Source organism: Silene latifolia, chromosome Y (assembly GCF_048544455.1).
Source record: "Silene latifolia isolate original U9 population chromosome Y, ASM4854445v1, whole genome shotgun sequence".
NCBI classification, from domain to species: domain Eukaryota; kingdom Viridiplantae; phylum Streptophyta; class Magnoliopsida; order Caryophyllales; family Caryophyllaceae; genus Silene; species Silene latifolia.
In genome coordinates this window covers 222,867,320-222,885,094 of record NC_133538.1, presented here as the reverse complement: position 1 = coordinate 222,885,094, position 17,775 = coordinate 222,867,320, and the positions used below count along the sequence as shown (strand labels likewise).

Sequence of the window (17,775 nt, the reverse complement as noted above, 5' to 3'; positions counted from 1 at the left end):
CCGTTGTGTATGCATTAACTTCCCCAAACCGAATAAGACACTATTGCTAATGTCAAAGCATGGGTATAGTTCATGCACACACTATGCTATGCATGAAACTAGATTGTCATTTTGGATTTTCAAAAATGGGAACAATAAAGAACACCTCAATGGAACCGAGGTGTGAGTCCTTTGGTGTTGCTAGGACTAAACTAACAATGATCAAAATGAAATAAAATAAAAAGAGATATAGACAAACCATGGGAGTGTAGGAGTCTCCAAGGCTAGTCTTCCATCATGCTATTATCATCACCACTTCCCTCATGAGAAGCGGTCACATTGCCACTTTCCTTGGCACTTTCTTCATCACTTTCTCCATCATCTTGCTCATCATTATCTTCACCATCTCTTTCTTCATCTCCACTTGCTTCTTCCTCAATATTATCATCAATTTCTTCACCATTTCCAACAACCTCATTGTCTTCCACCACGTCCCTAGATGCACCCGGAAATAAGGCTTCTCTATCCGCCCAACTAGGCAAAGGACAAGATGGATCAAGGAGTCCTTGCCTAGCTAGATGTAGGAGGGCAGGATATTGAGCCAAATATGCATTCTTCCGATCTTCATAAGCTTGATTGTGCATGGGTTGCATAAGAAGAGTGACATAGTCTTTTCCAATTTCAACTCCTTGCGGTTTGAACTCTTCATACACAAAGGGGTAAGGTGGTATAACAATGGAAGAGGAGGGAGTTTCATGATCACCCTTTTGTTGTTGAATGATGTACTCGGCTTCTTCGGATAGGGGAAGTAAATAGTTGGTCCGGTGGACACTAAGACGGCAAATCTTTGCGGGTAAAGTGAATGATCGAGCCTCACTAGTAAGCCACCCATACTTGGTATCAAGGGGATTGTGAGCAACCCACTTAAACTTGTTAATCAAGATGGACATATCAATAAGATGGCCACCATCCTTAGCCTTGTACTTGCTATCCTTATTGAAATTAGGATCAAAGTGCTTGGCTAGGACCGTGACAAGGCCGCCATTAACAAGAACGGTTTGACCCTTCTTCCCACTATCTACATGGAGCCATCTATCAACCAATAGCCTCAAAGAATTGTAAGGCTTGGTATGAATTCTTCCAATATTCAAAGTTGATTCAAGGAGAATAAAATCGAGTCCCGTGAAATGATTGGTGTCTTTCCTAGCAATTATGGTATTTCCCACAACTTTGTGCCATATTCTTATGCCCGGATGATGGACCAAAAGAGCACGACAAGCATGAAAATCTTCAAATTTCTTCCCGGAGATTGCCTCCCAAAGAGGCTCGGGATCATACTTCCCATATTGCTTATAAAATTTATGTTCATCGCTAAGACCCAAAATTTCACCCAATTCCGGAAAGGTAATGCGTCTACTAGTGTTAGCTAGACGAAACTCAATATTTTCCCTATTCTCAACTTTTATCACTTTTAAAGAACTTAAGAATTCCAAGACAAGGGAGGGGTATGTTACTTCCTTCATTTCAAACAATTTCTTCAAACCCATGGCATTGAAAAAGACTCTTGTTTGTTCAAGAACACCCAACTTCTCTAAGGCATCTTGACAAATAAATTTGGTGGATTGGATTTGTTTCATAGCAAACTTGACAAATGTATTTCTATGGGTATCGGAAATGAATGTTACCTCCGGAAAATGCAAGAGTTGATCGATTACCGGAGTAGAAGGTGATGCTTCCATAGGAATTTGTTGTTGTTGTTGCACTACCAAGTTTGGTGTTGATACCACCATTGCCAAAGCTTTCTTTGCTTGTAGAGCTTTTTGCCTTTGAGAGAGAGCCTTTGCTTTTGGTGCCTTTGTTGCCCTTGTTGCTCCCTTTGTTCTTGCCATTTGATGAACTAACCAAGTAAAGAGTCAAAAATCTTCAATTTGTAGAATGCCCAAATCGATTTGAAGGTGAAAGGCTTTGCCTTTATAGAAACAAAAATCGATTCAAAGGTTGAAGAATTTGTTCTTGGTTTTGATTGTTAATGAAGATGGAGTGATTGATTTGTTGTTTGAAAGATGGTTTGATTTGATTTTGGTGGATTTTGTTGAGGGTTTTTGTTTTTGAGATGGAGAGGATGAGGGTTTTGATGTTATGGGTAGTGTTTATGAATGAATGAATGAATGAATGAAGGTGGGATGGGTATTTAAAGAATTCGGCAATTTTAGGACGCAGGGACAATCCGTGCGGATTGGGCGCAATCCGTGCGGATTCTACAGCTTCAAAATTTTCAAAATCCCGCCTAGAGACGGGCGGATTCTGGGGAATCCGCTCGGATTCTTCTGAGATGGGACGGGCGGATTTCGTGCAGGACGGACGGATTTCAGTCCAGAGATTTTTCTTTGTTTTTCTTCAGCTTTGAGACGGGCGTCTTTTTCAAAAGACGGACGGATTCTGTGAGACGGGCGTCTTTCCAGAAATCCGCTCGGATTCTTTGACAGTCAAGAAATTTGCAATTTCAACACAGCCCAAGACGGGCGTCTTCTTAGCAGGACGCTCGGATCTTCTTCAGACGGGCGGATTCTCAGGAATCCGCTCGGATTGGTCCTTGTGTACACGGATTCAGTTCCATCCGTGCACAAACGCATTCCCTTATCATTCTTTCTTTCTTTCTTTCAAATCTTGTGTTCTTCGTTGTGGGGGCACTACTAAGGCATGAATAGCCTAGGCAATTGCCATCCCCACACTAAGGTAAAGCACTACACATCAATTAAAATTATTAGTCCCTCCCTCATTTCTCTCTTATATGACAATTATTTTGATCAAAGTAAAAATAAATCCAAAAATGACAAAAATGCAATACAAAAATTGAAATGTAAGTTAGGGAGTTAGAAATATTTACAAGTGGTGGTTTAGGGAGGACTCCACCAAACTCTCATTCTTGATGAGATGTCAAGGGGGCATGTTCAAGGTGTTGTTGATGTTGCTCAACACCTTGAAGAAGTAATCAAAAGCTTGTTCATTGTTATGGTAGAGGTCCTCAATAGACCGTGGCCCTTGTTGTTGATCATGATCGATGGCATGCCCAATGTAGGGATTAAAGATCCCTTCAAATTCGTCGTCCCAAAGACCACAAACTTCATTGAGTTGATCATTGAAAATCTCTTGCTTAGATGGAGACAACTCTCCCAATTTCTTCTCTTGGCCAATGAGGCCATCATCTTCTTCCTTGGTTGATTTTGATGAGCTTTGCAAGCTCTCCTTGTCACAATTCACTTGCTCTTTGAATGGAGCATCTTCAATTTTCTTCTTCCATTGGAGTTCCGATTTCTTCCTTTCATCTTTCCGGCTATAATGATCAATCATGAAACATGGCTCATGCAAACGAGGAGCTCTCATGGTTTTGTCAAGATTAAAAGTTATGCTTTTATCTCCCACTTCTAGACTGAGCTCTCCATGTTTCACATCAATCACCGCACCCGCGGTGTGTAGGAAAGGTCTTCCTAAGATGATTGGAATGTTGGAATCTTCCTCCATATCAACAATGACAAAGTCCACCGGGATGAAAAACTTCCCAATTCGCACGGGGACATCTTCCCATATCCCTAATGGTGTCTTCGTCGATCTATCGGCCATTTGAAGAGTGATATTGGTGCATTTAAGCTCTCCCATTCCCAACCTTTTACTCACCGAGTACGGCATGACACTCACACTAGCCCTAGATCACATAAGGCTTTGTTGATCGTTGTGTCGCCAATGGTACACGGTATTGAGAAGCTTCCCGGATCCTTTAACTTTGGAGGTGAACTCCCTTGAAGTATTGCACTACTCACCTTAGTGAAGGCGATAGTCTCAAGTTTCCGGATCGACTTCTTCTTTGTGAGAATATCTTTCATGTACTTTGCATAGGCCGGAACGTGATTGATTAATTCCGTGAAAGGAATTGAGACTTCTAAGTTCTTCACAATTTCCATGAACTTTCCAAGTTGATCATCAAATTTGGGCTTGGCTTGACGACTTGGAAAAGGAAGTCTAATCACAATGGGCTCCTTCTCTTTGGCTTTGTCTTCATTTTTCTTTGAACTTTCTTCCTTTGATGATTCCTCTTCTTTGGGGCTTTGCAAAATTTCTTCCTTTTCACTAGCTCTCACAACTTCATCCTCAACTTGCTGTTGGGGTTGGTGTCCTTAACAGTTAGTGCAAGGACTTATAAACCTCTAAAAGGATCAAAGGGCATACTTTGGTATTATTATCAGTTGATCCACGTTTATCAATAACGGTTGGCTTGCTAGATAAGTTTGACGTTATTGTCATACAGATGGCGGTGATCAACTGGTCCCTAAAAGTCACACCTATAGGATACGTTTGAGAGACGTGACAAAGATGAAAATACGGTCATGTAGATGCCAATTTTGACTAACCAGTTAGTCCGAGTCATTTGACTAGTAATTAGTCAAATATGTGATGTTGAGATATTATATTTAATACGGATTAAATATCATGGGCTAAGGCGAATTAACCAGTTAATTCGTAAAATTAAATATAAACGATTTATATTTAATTAATGTATATTGAATATAATTATACAATATCGTCTTTGTCGGACATGTATTAATACTTCAACTAACCCGTGTTATTAGTTGATGTTTTAATAGCCGATAACCGATGACGATTTATAAAAACCGCGTCATATACATTTAGTCATTTGGGTACGGACTACGAGTTAAAATGAAGAGGAAATGGAAAAGCCCATTACCTCCCCATGGACTCGGTTTGGTCGAGATTAGGAGAACAAAAGGGAGAGCTTCTCCTCCCTTCTAACCTAATCATCATTAGTGAAAAATAATTAGGGTTTCAAGAGCATTCTTCTCTCAGAAACCGAGATCTCACATCTCAAGAAAACTCACATCGCTTCTCCCAATATTGCAAGGCAATCGGAGAACATCATCTAGCACAAGGGCATATCTCGGACAAGTCTTGGGTGCAACAATTAGGAGGAAATCTCTGTTGATTTCTTTCTTTTACGCCGCACTATAAAGGACCCGAGGTTATTTCTAATCTTTATCGTTTCCTTGTTATTTTGTTTTATGACTATAAATTACATATGAAATTTGCGTTATAGTCCTACAATTAAAGGGTAGTATACGGATATTAACCCACAAGTGGTATCAGAGCGAGGCCACGTATTTTTTTCTATGTAATTTTCATTAAACGAAATGAATCGATGATTTTTTGTTTAAAAATTTTGTCTCGGCACCAATTTTTACACGGCGAAATTTTTTTCTCGTTGTTGCTGCGTTTTTGGTTGCATTGGGAACCGTGTCCTGTTTACACGGTTGCTCTTGTTGTTGTTTTGTCTTGAAAACCGTGCCGTTTCATGTTTTACACGGCTGTTTTGTTTCAATTTTCATATTGTTTTTACATGTTGTTATTTTATACGGAGATTATAGCAACATGTCAAGTTTTTGTCAATTGTTAAATTTGTTTTGATGCGTTTTGATCAAAATTGCAATTGATTTTGTCTCGACAAACTGTTTTCACGAGGGTTTTGAAGTTTCAACCATGTTTGCATTCGATCGAGCGTATTTCTACTCGATCGAGTGCTATTTCTGTCTTGTTTTTGTTCGATCGAGTCCCTGTTGTACTCGATCGACCCTTTCAAAACCCCTCTCCGCTCGATCGAGTTGTCCTCGTACTCGATCGAGTAGATTCGGCGATAAAGGTACTCGATCGACCACCAGTTTAGTCGATCGAGCACTTTCTCGTTTGGCAACCCTCTCGATCGACTTGCGTTGATCGATCGAGCCCTTTTTGTCCCTCGATCGAGCACTTATGTCCCTGGATCGAAGGATTTCTGTTTTGATAGCTTTGAAAATTTATTCTTTTTGCTTTAAATTTTCTTTTGGCCTTAATATGTACTTTATACGGATATTGTACACTCGCTATGATTGTGAAACGGTTCACACACGTACCATTAAGTTATTTTAAAGCGTATTTAAAGTAACGGATTGTAATGGATTAAAATTAAATGATAGAAGCGGTTTTATCACATGAATTTTAATCATTAAAAGGTGGTTTGGATAAATTTAACATAATTACGGAATTATGTCACGAATGAATTTTTTTAGTTGATGCATTTTTATTTATCGTTTATCTTGAATGCCGTGAATGCCCTTTTATTACGTATTTATTTTAATTTACAAACGGTTGTAACTTAGTGTGGCCTTAGTAGAACGTGTTACCGTAATGATGGAACACGGTCTTGGTTGTATTTTGAGATCTCGTATCTCCGTTTTGGGATTTTTCACTTGTAATTACAGTTTTAATTAGAATGTAAATAGGTTTATATTTTGTAATTTTAATTGTAATTTTTTGAGAAGACCAAAGATGGAGACCAGATGCTCACTCCCGCTACTTGGATCAAGATGGAACATCAAGACAAGCTTTTCGGGTCCAACGGTGGATTCCAAAGTTGTATTATGTTCTTATACTAGGATAGGCCACACTAGGAATTTTATTTACGTATTGCATTCATTTATTTATTTTTCGTAACGATAATATGCATCATATTCCGCCTAAAACCAAACCACCTATTTATTGCATGAAAACTGACACATATAGAGGTCACGAGTTAGTTTTCATTGACATTCTCATGTCACACGTTTTAAAGCCATCATCCAAATAAATTCATTCACGACGGACGCTAGTTATTCGTTCACTTAAAATGAATTATAATTTTGTTGATGGGATCTTCCTCGTATAAACTAAAATTGAGAACGGTCTTTATAGGTCAAACTCCAATGAGTCCCTTCTTCGTCGGTAGGCATAATATGACCCCTTATACGTCGGGTAAGTTGGAACCGATTGACCTATTTTATCTCAACACTATGGTCACTCGTACGATCCTGTGATTATGGTGGACTATAGATAGGATTTATGGAAATCTGTCGACCAAGAGTTCTTCCGGAAGAATTAGCTAAACAGTTGGCTTATCAATTTACAGAAATTGAGTCTTGGGATCACTTGTATCTTTCTTGAGGTAGATCAATTATGCAAGTGCGAGAGTCTACATGTTTAAAATGATTTTTAAAATAGACTTAAATCACCTCGATGAGTTGCTTATTTCGTTTTGTTTTTCCTTTCTTTTTCAGTGTAGATCACGATTTTAAACTCGCTAAACAACAAATGGTGGTTCTACGAAAACCCAATGCCAAGTGCCACATTGGACCGTGAGTCCCGGCTTCGGATCTTCATGAATCGGATGAATCGGTCTACTCGATCAAGAATGATGGATCCAACTTCGCGGACGGGAAGCGGCATTACGGAATGTCTGCTGCTGGCGACGGAAGCTCAAATATCTATTAGAGCCCATCCCGGCAAACCCAGTCCCACGGCTAGAGAGCCGCTTTTGAAATCACCAAGTTTAATGATTTCTGTATGGAAGCGGGTGCGATTAAAAACGTACTCATTTTTGCAATGGAACCCAATTTGCCGAAACGCTTCATAGCCCATGGTGCAAACAAGATTTTCACCACGCTCACTAAGGAATTCTCGAAAGCACCGAGAATCGTGACCTATGAGCATACCACTCGCTTCTTTGATGCGAGACTCCGGAAGGGCCAACCGGTTAGCCCACACATTCTCGGCATGATTGAGAATGTCGAAAAACCGGAGACCTTTAACTGTAACATCAGCGAGAACATTGTTATCGACCGCATTCTTCACTCACTCCACGATGGTTATTCGCAATTTAGAGCGAATTACTATATGAATGATTTGAAGAAAACTCCGCATGAACTGCACTCCTCCTCGTACATGGACCGAGAAGGACATGAAGTTCAGTGGGAGCATGAAACAGGATGTTCTCGTTGTGTCGAATAAAGGGAAAGGTAAGGGCAAAGCTCGGCAAACCTAGCGAGAGGTAAGGCGAAGTTCAAGAAGTCGGGTTCGGGTAAGAGTGGGCCTGGTGAGTCGAGCACCTCATCAGGCGCGACAAAGAGCAAGAATGATAACATGGAATGCCATCATTGCCACAAGAATGGGCATTGGAGACGCACATGTCCTGTTTATCATGAGGACTTAAAGGCAGGTCGTGTTAAACCCGTTGGTATGTCTTCCTCTTCTTCTACTTTTATTCATATTATTGAGATTAACCACGCAAGTTACGGAACTTGGGTACTTGATACTGGTTGTGGTTCTCATCTGTGTAATCATGTGCAGGGGCTCCGAAACATCGAACCCCTCGTAAAGGGTGAGGTGGACCTGCGTGTTGGGAATGGAGCAAGAGTAGCTGCCATCTCCAAGGGGACATATGTGATCCAACTTCCTAGCGGATTTGAGTTGTCATTATATGACTGTTATTATGTTCCTAGTCTTTCGAAAAACATTATTTCGGTTTACGCACTTGATAAACTTGGTTTTTCATTTGTAATAGAAAATAATTCTTGCATTTTCTCATTACACGATATGATTTACTGACAAGGCGCGCTCCATGAACGGAATTTATGTTTTAGATCAGACCACGGAAATATTACACGTAATGAATAAAAAGTTAAAGGTTGGTGACAAAGATCAAACGTATCTATGGCACTGCCGTATGGGACACATTAATGAGAAACGCGTAAAACAGCTCATCAAACATGGAGCTATCTCAGCCTTTGATTTTCAATCATTTGGCACGTGTGAATCATGTCTCATCGGTAAGATGACTCGTATTTCCTTCAAAGGTGTTGGAATGCGCGCTGCTGACCTATTAAGACTCATACACACGGATGTATGTTGCCCTATGTCAATCACCGCACGAGAAGGCTATAGGTATTTCATCACTTTCACGGACGACTTAAGTAGATATGGCTATGTCTACTTAATGAAGCACAAAAGTGAATCCTTTGAGAAATTCAAGGAATACCAAAATAGGGTACAGAACCTATTAGGTAGAAAGATTAAAACACTACGTTCGGATCGTGGTGGCGAGTATCTTTCTCACGAGTTTGATCAACACCTCAAAGACTGTGGGATTGCCCTACAGTTAACTCCACCTGGAACACCTCAGCTGAATGGTGTGTCCGAACGGAGAAATCGAACATTACTTGATATGGTTCGATCCATGATGAGTCACACCGTGTTGCCTGACTCGTTATGGGGTTATGCTCTTATGTCAGCTGCTCTAATACTTAACCGAAGTCCGTCTAAAGCTGTTGACAAGACTCCATATGAACTATGGAAGGGAACGGTCCCTAACTTGTCCTTTATACGGGTTTGGGGCTGCGAGGCTTATGTCAAGTGGAGACCTGAAGATAAGCTCGGCCCGCGATCGGTCAAGACATACTTTATAGGTTATCCTAAAGGAACACTTGGTCATTACTTCTATTCGCCAACCGAACAACGCGTTTTTGTTGCGGCTAGTGCGACATTCTTAGAGAAGGAATTTCTCGAGAATGCAAAGAGTGATAGAACCTTCGACCTGTCGGAGATTCCAGAACCAAACACCGAGCAACCATTGGAGGAACCTGTTCCTTCAATCCCGGCTGCGGTGAATATTCCTGAGGAACCTAGGAGGTCGGGAAGAGTCTCTATTCCTCCAGACAGATACATCGGTATGGTCGAGGAACATGACATAGATGACGTCCTGCTCTTAACGAGTAGTGAACCCGCAACCTATAAAGGTGCCATGACTAGTTCTGACTCAAAGCTATGGCTTGAGGCCATGCAATCCGAGATGGACTCCATGTATGAGAACAACGTGTGGGATCTTGTTGACTTACCTGCTAAGGTTCGTCCCCTTCAATGCAAATGGCTTTACAAGATAAAGCATTCTGTGGAAGGTCAACAAGATATCTACAAAGCACGACTAGTTGCTAAAGGTTTCACCCAAGTGCCAGGTTTGCACTACGATGAGATTTTTTCACCCGTAGTCATGCTATGTTCCATTCGGATTATCTTAGCGATCGCCGCTTTTCATGACTATGAAATTTGGCAAATGGACGTGAAAACCGCCTTCTTAAACGGCTTTTTGGAGGAAGAGTTGTACATGGTACAACCCGAAGGTTTCATCGATCCAAAACATCCTAAGAAAGTATGCAAACTTAAGCGTTCCATTTATGAACTTAAGCAAGCATCTCGGAGTTGAAATCATCGCTTCGACCAAGTGATAAAAGAAAATGGATTTACTCGATCTGTCGAGGAACCATGTCTATATATCAAGTCGAGTGGGAGCAAGATTGTCTTCCTAATATTGTATGTTGACGACATACTCCTGATTGGGAATGACATACCTCTCTTAACCTCGGTGAAAGTATGGTTGAAAAACCATTTCCAGATGAAAGATCCGGGAGAGGCACAAAGAATTCTAGGCATCCGTATCTATCGAGATAGATCACGACGGATGCTATCTCTCGATCGAGTCTTACATAGACAAAGTCCTAGAGAGATTAAGCATGACTAACTCCAAGAAGGGGTTCCTTCCTATGGCTCCAGGGGTGCATTTGAGCAAGTCTCAGGCACCGGAGACACCGGAAGAGAAAGAGCGCATGACACGGATTCCTTATGCTTCGGCTATAGGATCAATCATGTATGCCATGATATGCACACGCCCGGCGTGGCATATGCATTGAGTATGACAAGTCGATTCCAACAAAGAACCAGGTGAACCACATTGGTTGGTCACATCAAGAACATTCTTAAGTACCTCCGGAGGACTAAAGATTGGGCATTGACTTATGGAGGCGAACAAAAGCTATGCGCAACCGATTCTGCAGATGCTAGCTTCCAAACGGATCGAGATGACTCGAAATCTCGGTCTGGATTCGTTTTTACTCTTAATGGCGCTGCATCACCGGAAGAGTTCGAAACAAATCACATAAAGCAGATTCTACGACCGAGTCCGAGTACTATGCCGCGTCTGAAGCTACAAAGGAAGCGATATGGATGCGTCAATTCTTACATGGGCTCTCCGTAGTGCCTAGTTCGAATGACCCGATCACCATCTATTGCGACAATAGTGGTGCCATCTTCCAAGCTAAGGAGCCAAGTCTAGCAACAAGTCTAGACATGTACAACGGAAAGCTCATCTAATCCGGGATTACGTGGAGCAAAAGACAGTAGTGATAGAAAAGATTGCTACAGATGATAACATAGCAGATCCTCTCACTAAAGCATTACGACAAGATAAGCATGAAGGGCATGTTAATTCCATGGGAATTAAACGTGTTCCTAAGTTGTAGTACTCTTTTATGGATCGATTCATCCTCTCTTGTACTGCATGACGACATCATCGTTTTGATATTTTATATATATATTTTGTTTTTCATGTGGATTTGTACGACAAATTTTGAACACCACAAAGTGAACTGAACGAACATTATATCTTTTTCAGTCCTTAATTGCCCACATGAGCTGATAACTCTGGCAATTATTTTGTGACGTTGGTTGATGGTGGGTTCAACGAGCCATAAGTCAACCGGTTGACTGACCAATCACAGTGGCGATTTATACGGATATTTCGTAGGACACAATTGTGACATCGACGTGGAGTCCTAAATGTTTTATAATATTCGGTGCCCGGTCGTGGATAGGACCTCCATGGTGATCCTAAGAGTCGATTCTTTTGACTATCGACTGTCTCTTGAGACTAAGGCAGATTTTGGGTGACTTTGGTTTCTTTCTCACGGTCATCCGTAACAGGGGGCCAAGTAGATTTTTTCTGGGTCATTTCATGCTGTGCTTAGATCGGAAGGAGTTCGAGTTGAAGGAAATATTCAGCCTTTATCAGTACTCGATATTTCTCGGGGCCACTCGAGGAGTCAGAATCAAATGCATGGCCATGCTCGGATACGGATTCGTTTTATCAGTTAAGTTACTCTCTAGTCGGGGAAACCACTCTAGATACAGATCGATTGTAAAATACGACCTTTGTGGATCCGGATCTGCAAATTGTTTTACATTGAGTGGGAGAAATTTTAAATGAATATGAGAATCGGTTATCGCACATACACTTGTACGGACAAGTGGGAGTTTGTTGGAGCTTGTGTCCTCCAGTTAGTGCGGATAACGTCATTGCACATGCACTTGTACGGACAAGTGGGAGCTTGTTGGGGTTGGTGTCCTTAACGCTTAGTGCAAGGACTTATAAACCTCTAAAAGGATCAAAGGGCATACTTTGGTATTATTATCCGTTGATCCACGTTTATCAATAACGGTTGGCTTGCTAGATAAGTTTGACGTTATTGTCATACGGATGATGCGGTGATCAATCGGTCCCTAAAAGTCACACCTATAGGATACGTTTGAGAGACGTGACAGTATGAAAATACAGTCATGTAGATGCCAATTTTGACTAACCAGTTAGTCCGAGTCATTTGACTAGTAATTAGTCAAATATGTGATGTTGAGATATTATATTTAATACGGATTAAATATCATGGGCTAAGGCGAATTAACCAGTTAATTCGTAAAATTAAATATAAACGATTTATATTTAATTAATGTATATTGAATATAATTATACAATATCGTCTTTGTCGGACATGTATTAATACTTCAACTAACCCGTGTTATTAGTTGATGTTTTAATAGCCGATAACCGATGACGATTTATAAAAACCGCGTCATATACATTTAGTCATTTGGGTACGGACTACGAGTTAAAATGAAGAGGAAATGGAAAAGCCCATTACCTCCCCATGGACTCGGTTTAGCCGAGATTAGGAGAACAAAAGGGAGAGCTTCTCCTCCCTTCTAACCTAATCATCATTAGTGAAAAATAATTAGGGTTTCGAAGAGCATTCTTCTCTGTAGAAACCGAGATCTCACATCTCAAGAAAACTCACATCAGTTCTCCCAATATTGCAAGGCAATCGGAGAACATCATCTAGCACAAGGGCATATCTCGGACAAGTCTTGGGTGCAACAATTAGGAGGAAATCTTTGTTGATTTCTGTTCTTTACGCCGCACTATAAAGGACCCGAGGTTATTTCTAATCTTTATCGTTTCCTTGTTATTTTGTTTTATGACTATAAATTACATATGAAATTTGCGTTATAGTCCTACAATTAAAGGGTAGTATACGGATATTAACCCACACTTGCTTCTTCGGTGCCTCATATCTTGTACCACTTCTCAAGTGAATGGCACTAACCGTTTCATGTCTAGGGGGATTACTTTGAGGTGGTAATTGCCCCTTTTGTCTTTGTGAGCTTGAAGATGCTAGTTGGGTCAATTGTGTTTCCAACATCTTGGTGTGAGCTAGAATGTTGTTGATGGTGGTGTCTTTTGCTTGGCTATCTTTTTGCATTTGGGTGAAAAATTCTTGTTGATTCTTTTGCATTTGGAGGACCGCTTTTTGGACATCAAAACCTTGGTCATTTTGGTGATTGTATGGATTTTGATTTTGGTAGCCTTGGTTTTGATTGTAAAAGGGTCTTTGATTTTGATTTCTCATGGGTGGTGGAGTGTATGTTGTTTGAGGGTTTTGAACATTTTGGCTTTTGTATGAGAGATTTGGATGGAACTTGGTGTTTTCATTGTAAAAATTTGAATAAGGGGTACCACTTTTGTAAGCTTGGAAAGCATTAACTTGTTCGGTTGTTCCCCTACATTCACTTGAGTCATGACCCAAGGTTCCACAATTCTCACATATCCCGCTTGGGATTGATGGGGATGCCGTCATGGCATTGACATGATGCTTCGATGATTTTGAGTTTTCCTCAAGTCTAGCCATAGCTTGTTCAAACTTCAAGTTGATTGTGTCAATGTGAGCACTAAGTTAAGCACCCAATTGAGTAACGGTGTCCACTTCATACTTTCCTCCTCTAGTAGCCTTGCGAGGCCTACTATATTGTGAATTATGGACCGCCATTTCCTCAATCTTGTTCCATGTTTGATTGTCATCAACTTCGGTGAACATTCCATTTGATCCCATATTGAGAATGTTCCTTGAATCTTCATATAAACCATTCCAAAATTGTTGCACTAAAAACCATTCGCTAAGTCCATGGTGAGGACATGAGCGACAAATACCTTTGAACCGCTCCCAAGCTTCATACAAAGATTCTTCATCCCTTTGCTTAAAACCCGTAATTTGAGTTCTTAGCATATTGGTCTTTTCCGGTGGGTAGAATTTTTTGTAGAAATCTAGAGCTAGCTTCTTCCAAGAATCTATTCCAAGGGTGGCCTTATTAAGGCCCTTCAACCATTGCTTTGCGGTGCCGATTAACGAAAAAGGAAATAAGACCTATCTTATTTGGTCTTGAGTCACGCCCGTTTGAGAGATAGCTTCACAATAATCGCAAAAGGTTTCCATATGAGAATGAGGGTCCTCACTAGGCATTCCCCCGAATTGGCTCCTCTCAACTAGTTGAATGAAGGCGGACTTGGCAATAAAGTTTCCGGTAAGATGTTGTGGGGTAGGAGTACCATTTGGTAAATCCTCCTCGGTGGGTATAGAGTGTGACGAGAATTTAGGCATTGTAGGTGGATTTTGTGTGGTATTGTTTAATGGGTTTTCTTCTCCTTCTATTGCGAAAGGATTGACAAACTCACTAGTGGGTTAAACAACTTCACCAACACCTCCCAAATTCCTCCTAACAAGTCTCCTATTATTCGTCAAGGTTCTTTCGATTTCACGGTCAAAAGGTAACAAATCTCTTTGTAACCTTCTAGACATGCAAAATATCAAACAACTCGAAAACAATTAGAACAAACCTTGAGGAGTTTTACTTCCCCAAGGTGAAAAAGACACAACTAAAAACAATAAAAGAAATCTTAAATCAATTAAACACCGTCCCCGGCTTGGAGAAGACAATCCGTGCTGTGCTAGAATCCAGGCGGAATAGGGTCGGGACGGGCGGATTCTGGCGTTGGAATCCGAGCGGATTGAGGGGAATCCGGGCGGATTGTGGAGGGGGAATCCGAGAGGATTGTGGCAAAGCCGCTCGGATTGTGCTGCTGCGGGACGGACGGATTGGTGAAAATCCGTTCGGATTGTCAGTCAGCAACAAATCTTCTTCTTTTCTTCCCTTTTCTTCATAAATTCCTTGGGGATTTCCTTGGGGACTCAAGGATCCTTTCTCAACATTGCTCATCTACTATGATATGTAAAAAGGCCTTCTAATCTTGTCTCTCCTTGATGCTTGGTCATTGAATTCGATCAATTTAGTCTCGTTTTGCCATGAAAATGCAAGATTCTCACTCCTTTCCTACCAAGGGATCAAAATCTCAAAGAATATGCAAAACAAAGAACTAAAGATAAGAAATGACCCAAATAAGCACTAAAAAGCATGGGAACAAGGCTAATTCGGGGGCTAAATATGCGCCAATTATGGTCACATCAGTAATACCTCAGGTATTCATATATTTGAGTACTCTATCGAGTTAGGAATACTCTGTCGAGTAAGTTGTATCCAAATTTTGGAGTACATTCTGCTCAGGGTGTACTCGATCGAGTAGTGGTAACTTGATCGAGTAGGCAGTACTTGATCGAGTACGTTAGTTACTCGATCGAGTGCATGTGTTCTTAGGGGTTTTTCATCCGGTTTGATAATAAAGGAAGGAGAGGTATTTATAAGCTTGAGTCGTTAGTTCTTTTTATTTTACTTTTCATTCCCAGAGCTTTCTCAAAGAAAAACATTTACAACGTTCGATTCTCTCCTCTTTGCTATCAAATAAGGGGCTAGAGTTCTTAAATTTTGGGGATTTTCATACCGTTGCATCGTCATCAATTGGGTAAGATTTCTATGTTGTTTTTATGTCAGTATAATAGATTTGTCTAAACCCTAATTTGGGTATTTTGAGGGTTTTTGGTGTAATTTTTATTGTGGATCGTAAATTGTATGCATTATTGTTATAGGAGGTGATTTCGTAGAAGAGCCTTTTTGATCTGCTGTTGTTGTTGTTGGTGATTCCATTTCAAGTAGGGTTTGCCCTACTCGGTTACTGAATAAATGATTTAAGTTAATGTGATGGATGAGTTACATGGTTATCATTGTGTTCATAATTATATTTCTTAGTATTGGCATGATTATCAGTATTGTGGTTTTTGGTTGTAATTGTATGTGGTTCGCGAGGTGCGCCCTCGGCTGAGTGGAGTCATTTTCGGGAATGGCTTCACGCCTTTAATTTGCCCCTTGTGGTTCCCGTCACAAGGGGGATGTGCACATTAATGGTTATTGATTATTCGCTCTACAATTTTGAGCGGGGCTTTGGTGGTAAGGGTGCGGTCCCCACTGGCGGAGTGGAATATCTGTTGCGATGGGTACTGTGGTAGGTTTACACACTTTAGTGTGTAGTCAGGTGATTGGTGATGAATTGGAGTTGGAGGAATGTGCTTATGTAATTAGATGTTGCTGTATTGCTTATTTTGATTATTCAGTAACTGACCTCGTTTAAATCTTTTAAAAACTGTGGTGATCTATTTGGGGAATGGTGAGCAGTTGATTAGCAGTTATGCCTTGGATTGCGCGCGGGATCTTGCTGGGGATAGAGTCATCACTTTATGACAGTCTTTTATTTCAGTTTGAATATTTGTTTGACAAAGTTGTATTATATTTTCAGTTTTGGTTTAAGTTGTACGCACTTTTAACTTTTGAACTTAAGTATGTTTTGGAATGGTCACTTTTGATTACTATACCTCGGGCGACCGAGATGGTAGCATCTTCATGTGCTAGGGTGGTTTTGGTAAGGCACCTTGGTGTATGGGGGTATTACAATGTACTAGTTTTTTCTTATCGCTGATCGAGTCCATTTCGTTTCACAAATTAAGCATATGTGGTCGTTGGTCAATGGTCGATACAAAACACAATTTATACTTCACAAACAACTCTACAATTAGTAAAGAGGCAAGTAAAGGTCGGATCCCAAGGGACGGGTATTGAAATGAGAATTCTATTGTAACTAGTAGTGTCTAAGGGGTGTCACAAATTGGGTTGATGTAGAAGGTTACTAAACTAAAATAGCAATGAAAATAAACTAGCAAGATGAATAAAATAAGGGGTGTAAACAATTGATTAAAGGCACTAGGGTGTCATGGGTTCATAGGGGAATCATGGGATATGATCATACAAACATGTTCTCAAATTATAAGCAAGCAATTATTGTTGTGATGGATTGAGTTGGGTTATATCTTACAATCCTAGGAAAGTTTGGGTCCGGAGCCGAATCGATTAGATTGTACAACACCTACAAGTCGACTTAATCTTTCCTACTCAACACATGCATGGTCTAACAAGACTCGAGTTGGGTTATGTCTTACAAGTCAAGTTGAAAGGATAGAAGATGATAGTAAATGCAAGGATTCATAGGCTTAGCATTTCATCAAATATAACATGTGCATGTATTAAGATCAAAACAAGCAAGCAAATAAGATATGAAAGCATATTAATTTAAGCATGAATCATTCCCCATGTTGGTTTCCCCTAATCACCCATTAAACCCTAGCTAAGAGACTACTCACTCATTATCATATTGATCATGCTAGAAAGGTTGTCAATCATACTAACATAATGAAACATGATGAATAAATGAAAGTAATTAGCAATAATTAAAAAGGGATTAAGAGATTATACCTACTAATGATTCCAATAATAAAGCAAGAATAATAGAAGTACTTGAATCCTAGATTGAGAGGTTGTCAATCTCCCAATAATAACCCAAATAATCTTCAATTACCCAAAATAAAGTAAGAACAAGAGAGATTAAAGAACTAAAACTTGGATTAAAACTTGATTAATATTTGATTACAATATTGAAGAGAGATTTGATTAATATTAACTACACTAATTATTGATAAGAAGAACATGCTCCTCTAATTAGACTAA

At 40.2% G+C, this 17,775-nt stretch overlaps 1 non-coding gene across 1 annotated transcript; it reads left to right on the top strand.

The window, feature by feature from the left end:
- The first annotated feature begins 13,950 nt into the window (after positions 1 to 13,950).
- LOC141636210 (small nucleolar RNA R71) lies at positions 13,951 to 14,057 on the top strand. Its single transcript, XR_012540837.1, has one exon. It is a non-coding gene; the product is annotated as a small nucleolar RNA R71 (small nucleolar RNA).
- Positions 14,058 to 17,775: the final 3,718 nt, after the last annotated feature.